Source organism: Orbicella faveolata, unplaced genomic scaffold (assembly GCF_042242905.1).
Source record: "Orbicella faveolata isolate gen_17 unplaced genomic scaffold, um_ofav_v1 contig_47, whole genome shotgun sequence".
NCBI lineage: Eukaryota > Metazoa > Cnidaria > Anthozoa > Scleractinia > Merulinidae > Orbicella > Orbicella faveolata.
The window spans coordinates 10,266,141-10,276,586 of record NW_028301577.1 but is presented as its reverse complement, the minus strand read 5'-3'; the positions used below and the strand labels follow the sequence as shown (position 1 = coordinate 10,276,586).

At 40.5% G+C, this 10,446-nt stretch overlaps 2 pseudogenes; both read left to right on the top strand.

The window, feature by feature from the left end:
- Positions 1–451: 451 nt before the first annotated feature.
- Positions 452–3,462, top strand: LOC149097076 (E3 ubiquitin-protein ligase TRIM71-like; annotated as a pseudogene).
- A 2,005-nt stretch (positions 3,463–5,467) lies between these two features.
- LOC149097075 (E3 ubiquitin-protein ligase TRIM71-like) lies at positions 5,468–9,263 on the top strand (annotated as a pseudogene).
- The last annotated feature ends 1,183 nt before the right edge of the window (positions 9,264–10,446 follow it).

The following is a 10,446-nucleotide window of genomic DNA, read 5'->3' as shown; positions in this document are numbered from 1 at the left end:
TAAATACAAAAAGGGTCATGTGGAAATAGCAATCCATTCCCAGAGTTACATGTAATATTACTCGAGCGTTGAAATTCCCAATCTTGTTATTTTGCAATCGTTGCCGTCCCAGTCATTTTGTTGTTCTTTTACCCAAACTCCCCCTCCCCCTCTTCTCAGAAATGTTTATCCTTGTAGACAATTTCGATAAATTTCTTAAACGAACCAAAGAAGACCTTCTATTCATCAGAGAAAAGAGATGGAGATTTAAGTTTTGCAACGAAAAGATGCAGACACTGACTCAGAAAGTGTATAACCTGTAAAGCACACCTCGCACTTTCGCAATCGTCTTCATAGGTCACGCTATTTTGACGATTCTTAGCATCTTGGCAATCAAACTGTAAACAATTCTAAGAAGTAAAACATAACAGAAATTCAAACCTCTCGTGACTGGTCCATATTAACAGTCTGATAAATACGCTATTTTTTTATCACAAGGCTCCATTGTTGGAGGCGTTTTCATCTCGATACCCAGTTTGTCTCTCCGCCTTAAATCATGGATATAAAAACCTTACTAAACAATCTTCATGAAGAAGTATCCTGTTCTGTGTGCATGACCACATTCACTGATCCAAAACAGCTGCCATGTTTACATAGTTTTTGTCTTCACTGCTTGGAAGAAATTCTACGAAGGAGTGGCCGCCATGATATCATTACATGCCCAGAATGTAGAGGAGAGAGTAGAGTCCCTGGAAGTGGAAACCTGAAGGACTTGCCGACCAACTTTCGCATCAACAGTTTGCGAGATGTGTTGGCAATCAAAGAGCGTAATTCCACGGGGGTGAAATGTGGAAATTGCGACGAAAGAAGCGCACAGAGTTTGTGCTGTTTCCAGTGTTGTGCATTCTGGTGTGACGACTGTATCATCAGGCACAACATAATTCGGGTAAACAAAGAACACCGTGTGTTGGCGCTTTAAGACTTTCAAGATCACGACATCGAGGAAGTGTTAAAACGACCAGCATTTTGCCAACAGAAACACCATGAAAAAGGACTGTGAAGTTGCCATTTGCAACGCTTGTGCTTTAACGGATCACGAAGGTCATGCCAAGATGCTTTTGGAAGTGGCTGCAAATGAACGCAAGTTACAAGTGAAAACAGCGATTGAATTGCAAAAACAAAAAGCGCAACAGAAGAGAAACAAAATCGCTGAACTTGAAGAGAACTGCATTCATACTGAAGAACAAGCCGCTGCCGTCAAACGAAAGGTACACAGATTTGCTGAACATTTGATGGCAGTTATCGAAGCGAAGGAGAAGGAGATATCGAACAAAGTGGACAAACAAGTAAAAGAATCTCACGAACGTCTGCGAACTGAACAGCACGATGTGGACAAAGAAGTAAAGCTTATCGAGACAGGGATTGAAAAAACGGAAACACTTTTAAAGCGAAGCACAAGCGCTGAGATTGTACAGTTAGAAAAGTCATTGAACACAATGTTTAAGGAAGATGTCATCGATGGAGAAGACCAAGTGGACTGCGACCTTGAAGGCTTTCGTCGATTCATTTTCATAGAAAACGATTCATTAATGGCGAAAAGCGTCACTGAAGGAATCGGCGCTTTCAAAACATTTATCAGCAAAACTAGCGCGAATCAATCAGGTGCTCAAGGAAAAGGAATGTGTGAAACAATTGTCGGTCTCGAAGCGCAGTTTGTTTTGACAACAAGAAATACTGAAGGAGAACGATGTTATGAAGCGCGTGACTGTGTAACAGTGGAAATAAAAAAATCATCAAGGACAGGACTGTGCGACGAAAGCGCGAGTCCAAGATAACAAAGATGGCAGCTTCAAGATCAGTTACCTTACCAAAGAAACTGGAAAATGTGACTTGTCAGTAAAGGTAAACGGCAGGCCTGTTTATGGAGCCCTTTTACTGTTGAAGCTAAACCCAGAGGGTTTAGAGCTGTTGTATCGTTTGGACAACACGGCTCAGCTGCTGGAATGCTTAGGAGTCCCTGGGGAGTGGCAGTGAATGAACGTAATGAAATTGCAGTGACTGAGGTTAGTAACCACAGAGTACAGCTGTTTAGTAGTGATGGAACTTACTTAAGATCGTTTGGTAGGTTGGGTGATAAACAGGGAGAATTAAACTGGCCTGTTGGGATAGCTTTTGATAAGAATGGCCACATTATAATAGTAGACAGTGATAACCACCGAGTCCAAGTTTTTAGTGAGCAGGGTGAGTTCCTGAACCAGTTTGGTGGATAAGGAAGTCTTGATCACCAGCTTCAGGATCCTTTTGGTTTATCCATAGACAGTGACGGAAATTATATTGTTGTTGATTCAAATAACAAACTAATCAAGATCTTTTCTCCTAGTGGTCAGTTTTTACGTAAAATTTGCGGAGAAGGTTCCGTTACCAGTCCTTCTCACTGCGTCCAGTATGACAACCATCTTATAGTATCAGACAGTAATGAACACTATATCAAAGTATTTGATAGGTTTACCAATTTGGAAAGCAGGACGAGGGGGATGGGGAATTCAATGATCCTGGTTGCTTGTCTGTTAACAAGGCAGGACACCTGATGGTCTGTGACTCAGGAAATCATAGAGTTCAGGTGTTTGAGCTGAGTGGAAAGTTTCTAAAAAAGTTTGGGAAACAAGGGAGCGGGATAGGACAGTTTAATCGCCCAATCGCTACAGCTGTTTTTAGTGATGGTAGGATAACTGTGACTGACATGGAGAACCACCGCATTCAGATTTTTGAATAGATGAATCCACTCACTTGCGATGTAGTATGAATCGGTTCTCTTATTGCTATCAGTTAAAATTATGATTTTAAACTATTTGTCCGCTACTGGTAGTCTGTAGTCCGTTATATATGAGAAAATCTCACAGAATAGAAAAAGCTGAGAAGTTACCTTTTATAGTTACCTCATGTATTTTTCGTCTCAAATGTTTCATATGGTTTTTTTCGAGAGGAAAAGACTGAGACATGACTTATTTAAAATTTAGATTTCAAGTGTTGGCTAAACCATTCTATTTCCTCATATTCAGGGTTGCCAATATCTGTCATTGTTATAGGTAGTTTAGCTAACTTGTAAAAAGTGACCTGGCTGTACGTTTAATTTAAGGGTTAAACTAAGTTTAGAAGAAGCATCTTCCACAAAGAACATTTTTGTTCTGAGTTTGTCTTAAACTAGCCTGCGTAGCAAGCGTTTCCGTGGGGAACCCCCTTCCCCCTCTTTTACTCGCGCCATTTTTCGCGCTGTAATTCTTTGGTCCCGAACCCCATAGAAACGCTTGCTACGCAGGCTAGTCGTAAACAATCAGTAGTGTATGTTGTGTGACATTTTAAACAAGACTATAAGTAAGTGTGATGATGTATCAGCAGGGCAAAAGTGGATATACATTTCTCTCAGTTGTAAAAATAAAAATCATAGGAAGAGAAATCGCAATAAACTGATCTTATATTTTCCCATATTTGTCGTGATGTTTAATGCTTGACGATAGAAAACAGGAGAAGTTTAAAGGGCGATTGATTTATTTGATTGTACATGTGGGAGATGAAGATCAGTAACACAAGATTGGGAATGTTTCAAAGTAAAACTTCGCGTGACAAACGTCGTCACATGTCAAATGACCAAAACCTTGCCTTGATTTTGTTGGGTGACATTTACATTAAAATATTACGCGTTAAGACTGGATTGCACTAGCGACGGAGCTGGGGTCGGAGTCAGTGAAAATCGGAGTGGTAAGCTAGCGGAGTCATAAGCTCGATGGAATCGGAGTCGGAAGAATCAGAACGCAGTTCCATTTCTTCCGATTCGGCTTCCGACTCTGTTGCTTATGATCCAGTGAAAACTAGATTATCGGAGTCGGAAGGAGAAGCGGAAGAATCAAACAATCACAACGCTAGGAATCCAGCATTTTGATTGGTTTATTCTTCCCCTTCTGCTTCCTACTCCGACAAATATAATTTAATCAAGTTTTCACTGTAAGCGACGGAGTCATAAGGGGAACAGATGTTTGATTTTAGCATCGCTCTACGCTTCTGATTAAGACTCCGACTACGACTCCGTCGCTAGTGAAAACCAGCCTTTAGCGATCAGGTTAACGGGCTCCGTTTCCAGTGGAAACTTGTCGGCCTTTGATGTTATTAGCAACAAAGCAGACCAAAGCACGCAAAACTGTAGGCGACGCACGGCTGTTGTTGCCATTCGAAACGAGGAACGCTGTCCGTGACAACACCGTAATTAATTTTAGGCCAAAACTTCGTCACCAAAGCTTTGTTTCGCCTTATTCAACTGATAATCGTAGTAAGCGGGTGGCAGTCCCTCAAAACAACTCCAATAGTGCTCTCTGCACTAATAAGGCCAATATGTTGCTAATAGAAATATCAAGTAAACAAAGCTTGACAATGTCCGCCTTTCAATAATTTAATCAAACACTCTTTGCCTTGGGATACCTCTTGTCGCTTGTTTTAGAGTGCGTAGAAAGCCAATGCCAAACCAAACAAGTGTAATGCAAGCTTAACGCTAGATAAAGTAAACAGGAGCGAATTTTTACTTCCGGTCTTTCTACAAACACAATTCGATCTGCCTCAATCTGGTCTGATTTGACCCTTACTGACGATTAATTTCTATGACCTCTACCTGCTCGCTTATTCTCGGAAAGTGTGCATTATATGATAGTTTTTAATCGGCTCACTGTGATCCTTTGAGTTTTCTTATCGGAGGGTTGCTTTGAGTTTGTTGGTATTTCAGGTTTTACGACCCTCTATCAAAAGGGTTTCCAAAAACAAATTGTCACACAGGCTAGAATTCTGTTTCAGGACTTGCTACTTGCTTCTTGGTTTAACGCAAGTAGCATGAAGTGATGATATTCCCTCATGCTATAAATAAAACGAAAAGTAAAGAATACAAACGTTACACTTTTGGTATCATTACGAGTGCAACTGGATCTGGCCTTATATGACCCATGTTGATATGTAAACAGTGAGATGTTGATCAGATCATACCAAGAGAAGATCAAGGTAAGAGAGGTAATCCCTCATTAATGTTTGCGCTACGCCGCAACTACCGGCGAGGGGTGGCAGGGGATGCAAAGGGGCGAGGCACCAGAGGCCTGGTCAGCGAAACAACAGTTTCGCGTCCGGCACGAACGCGGAGACGAGCGTAACAGGCGACTCGGCCCCCAGCAAGGGCTTGCGGCAAGAGCGAGGTTGAGTCGAGCCGAGCCCTGAGCGCTGCTTCGCTAAACATTAATTTCTGCCAAAGAACTTGATTCCAATAAAGACCTTAAAGATGTTGCATAGATGTATTTGTAGACTCTACAAATACATCTATGCAACAAAACGAAATAAAACTTCCCATGCTACGGGGATGCCTTCTTTGATATTGAAATATCAAATTTAGGTCTTTATTTAAGGATCACATCGGAAACAAAATGCCAACAGGGGTGCGGATCGAAAACCTCTATCCTATCCCGCGGCACATATATAGCCAATATGTGGGAGTACCTCCCACCTGAAGACAGACTGGTTCAGAAACGCTGTGAGCAGTAAAGACAGCTCGCTGTTTCGCAATCTTCTACAATGCTCACGCTATTCTGAAGATTCTTAGAAATCTTGGCAATCAAAGTGTAAACAAATCTTAGAAGTCAGACACTATAGAAAGTCAAACCTCTCGTGATTGGTCAATTCCAACAGTCTGATAAATACGCTATTTTTGTATCACAAGGCTCCATTGTTGGAGATTGTTGTTTTCATCTCTAAAAACATTTTGTCTTTCCGCTTTTAAACATGGATATAAAAACCTTGCTAGACAATCTTCACGAAGAAGTATCCTGTTCTGTGTGCATGACACATTCACTGATCCCAAACAGCTGCCATGTTTACACAGTTTTTGTCTTCACTGCTTGGAAGGTATTCTACGAACGAGTGGCCGCCGTGATGTCATAGCTTGCCCAGAATGTAGAAGAGAGAGTAGAGTCCCTGGAAGTGGAAATCTGAAGGACTTGCCGACCAACTTTCGCATCAACAGTTTGCTAGATGTGTTGGTAATCAAAGAGTGTAATTCCACGGGAGTGAAATGTGGAAATTGCGACAAAAAAAGCGTACAGAGTTTGTATTGTTTCCAGTGCTGTACATTTTGGTGTGATGACTGTATTACCGCACACAACATAATCCGAGCTAATAAAGAACACCATGTGCTGGCACTCACAGACTTGCAAGAGCAAGACATCGAGGAAGTGTTAAAACGACCAGCATTTTGCCAGCAGAAACACCATGAAAAAGAAGAATTGAAGTTCTTTTGCAAGGACTGTGAAGTTGCCATTTGCAATTCCTGTGTTGCCATACTTCACGAAGGTCATGCCAAAATACATTTGGAAGAAGCTGCTAGTGAACGCAAGTTACAAGTGCAATCGGCGATTGAATTGCAGAAGTTAAAAGCTCAACAAAAGAGAAACAAAATCGTTAAACTTGGACAAAACTGCATTCACATTGAAAGACGAGCTTCTACCGTGAAACGAAACGTAAACAGATTTTTTGAAAAATTGATGGCGGTAATAAAAGCGAAGAAGAAGGAATTATTGAACAAAGTGGAGATACAAGTTAAAGAATCTCGCGAGCGTCTGCGAACTGAAGAACGAAATCTGGGCGAGCAAATAAAGCTAATTGAGAGAGAGATAGAAAAAACTGAAACTCTTGTAAAGCGAAGCACAAGCACTGGGATTGTACAGATGGACAAGTCATTTGAGGTGGAAGTCAGCGATGAAGAAGACCAAGTGGACTATGACCTTGAAGGCTTTCGTCGATTCATTTTCGTAGAAAACGAATCATTAATGGCGAAAAGCGTCACTGAAGGAATCGGCGCATTCAAAACATTTTTCAGCAAAACTATTGCGAATCAGTCAGGTGCTCAAGGTAAAGGAATCCGTGAAGCAACTGTCGGTCTCGAAGCGCAGTTTGTTTTGACAACAAGAAATGCCGAAGGAGAACAATGTTATGACGAGCGTGACTGCGTAATAGTGGAAATCGGGAATCGTCGAAGACAGGACTGTGCGACGAAAGCGCGAATCCAAGATAACAAAGATGGCAGCTACAAGATCAGTTACTTCGCTAAAGAAACTGGTAACCGTGAATTGTCAGTAAAGGTGAATGAAGATCATGTTAATGGCAGCCCCTTTGCTGTTAAAGTGAAACCTAGACAGTTCAGACCTGTGCAATCATTTGGACAACAAGGCTCTGCTGTTGGAATGCTTGTCTGCCCTTGGGGAGTGGCAGTGAATGAACGTGATGAAATTGCAGTGACTGACAATGACAACAATAGGATTCAAGTATTCAGTAGTGATGGAACTTACTTAAGATCGTTTGGTACAAAGGGTGATAAACAGGGAGAATTTAACTTTCCTGTTGGGATAGCTTTTGATAAGAATGGCCTTATTATAGTGGTGGACAGTGACAACCACCGAGTCCAAGTTTTTAGTGCGCAGGGTGAGTTCCTGAACCAGTTTGGTGAACAAGGAAGTCTTGATCACCATCTTCAGGATCCTTATGGTTTATCCATAGACAGTGACGGAAATTATATTGTTGCTGATTCAACTAACAAACTAATCAAGATATTTTCTCCCAGTGGTCAGTTTTTACGTAAAATTGGCGGAGAGGGTTCTTTCAGCTTTCCCTGTCACTGTGTCCAATTTAACAACTATCTTATAGTATCAGACAGTGATGAACATTGTATCAAAGTTTTTGATTATTATGGGAATTTTTGGTATAAATTTGGAAAGAAGGGGAAGGGGAACGGGGAGCTCCATGAGCCTCGTTTCTTGTCTGTTAACAAGGCAGGACACTTGATGGTCTGTGATTCAAGGAATCACAGAGTTCAGGAGTTTGAACTGAGTGGAAAGTTTATCGCAAAGTTTGGAACACAAGGGAGCGGGATAGGAGAGTTTGATCGCCAATTCTCTACAGCAGTTCTTAGTGATGGTAGGATAGTTGTGACTGACTTCTGGAACGATCGCATTCAGATTTTTGAATAGACATGTCCACTCGCTTGTGATGTAATATGAATCGGTTGTCATTGCTATTAGTTAAATATAGGATTTCGCACCGAGATTTGTCACTGGTAGTCTGTAGTTGGTTACATATTAGAAAATCTCACAGAATAGAAAAAGCTGAAAAGTTACCTTTATATAGTTACCTCATTTAATTTCGTTTCGAATGTAACATATGTTTTGTTTCAAGGGGAAAAGACTGAAAACTTACTTAAATTTCAAGTGTTCTAACACCATTATATTTCCTCATTAGTGGTAGATTGTGTGATATCAGTTGTCAATATCTATCACTGCTATATGCATATATGTAGTTTAAGGTCATTCCTCACATTTGCATTGCGCATCCTTACTGCGCATAATTTATGGCGTCATTAGCGCGCGCTCGTGCACGTGCACATTGAAAACATGACGGATTTGCCTTGATATTGAGCTCTGTCAGTTGAAAAATGGCTCTAGCTCACCAACGAGCACGGGCATCCTAATTTTTATTCCGGTTATTGTAATCAACTAATCATAAGCTTTGCGTGAGAAAAGACTGATCTAATTTCTATTGCTGAAAATTGAATAAATAAGAAAAATAGCAGATACACTGTGGTCTTTTCTATTTTGCAGTCGGTAACCACGTCAAGAAATTTGGTTCAAATTTTTAATCAAGGATTTAGCTTTCTGTCCGAATCAAACTTAAAACGTTTATTTGTGTCCGACACATTGTATTGACTGTAGTTTAATGCGTGTTCTTATGAGTCTGGGCTCACAAAGATGTTACAATTACTGGGAATGCGTTCTTATAATAAGCATTAAATAATGCCAAAATGGGGCATTTTCAATGCCTCACTGCTCCTTAATGAGCATGGGCACCCCCCTTTTTTATTTCAAAATTGAAGTTATCACATGACAAATATTCAGTGGACAAAGTTTGAACACAAATCTATTGTCACTTTTATTTCAGAGGAATTACCTTAATTTAGATTTCTTGTCTCAGAACCGACCTAGCTGTATAATTTGTAGATTGGTCTAAGTTAGAAGAAGCATGATCTTCTACAAAGAACATTTCAACTGAATTTGTTGTAATCAATTACTAGTGTGTCCTGTGTGACATTAACAAGACCAATAATAAGTGTGATAATGTACCAGCAGGGCAAAAGTGGAAACACAATTGTCTTGTAACATAAATAAAATATCATAGGAAGAGAATTCTTAATAAACTGTTTTTATTTTTTCCCACATCATCAGTTGTCGTGATGTTTAATGCATGACGACAGTAAACAGGAGAAGTTTAAAGCTTGACCAGGATTTATCTGATTGTACGTTTGGGAGATTGATTTCATAGAATTTAAAAAAAACTGTTTTGATTAGAGCCTGTGATAGATTTCATAAAATGCTATCAGCTGCCAACCTCTTTTTCCAAGTCTGGAATCTTTTTGAGTAAAAGTGCATCAAATTGTAGAGCTTGCAAAACATGTACCCTAGGGCTAGATACATTATGCCGGCATGATTTTGGGCATAATGCTGAAGTCGGTGCATCGAGCATAATGCCGGCATAATGGGCATTTATTTATTTATTTGTTTTTAAGAAATTTTTTTTCAGCAAAAAGAGAATAATGAGCAAAACAATTAATAACTCCATGGCTGTAATAAGAAATTTTCACTTTCAAGTGCTTTTAGTAAGGATTTAACATATTCAAGGGCTTGGTTACTTCTTTCAATTTCTGTGCCCGCTAACGAACTGATCAGAGAGTGTATCCCAATGCGAGTTCCATGGAAATAAGACATTTTGAGTGCTTTTGAGATGTATTTGTCGTTAATTGCTTGTAAAGTTGCGATTGATGGAATAAAATGTGTCTCTGACTTATGGAGGTAATTTTTGTTTGCAAGGATGGAAAAGGGCATCAAATATAACCAAGATCACTAGAGAATAATACTACTTTTCGAGCATAATATTTAGGCATAATGCTGTTGTTTTGAGGGTGACGCTTAAAAGCATATTGTTCAAACTTTCGAGCATAATGTATCGAATCCTAGTCCCGGTTTTGTTTAGCCTGCGAGCAAAGTCACGTTGGAGTACAATCGCGCGTCGTAGCCACGAGCGCGAAATCGAGCGGCGAAGCTGCAAGACGAGAAAGTGACAAGAAAGCCACTTTCTTGGCGCCTCTTCACCAGACTCCTTCCCGCCGGATCGCTTTGCTCTTCGCCGCTCGCGCGCGTGACTCAAAGGTGAGCCTGCTCGCAGGCTAGGCTTTGTTCCACCCCCCAATTTGGGCTGAGAAGCCAAGTAGATTATATTCCATGTGATTCCCCACAGTTCAATTGGTAGAGCAGAGAATTCAAGAAGGTCTTTTAACTTGGGCTGAGAAGCCGAAAAGGTGTGTTATATTGTATTTCCCAGAGTATGAGTTGGGCTGAGAAG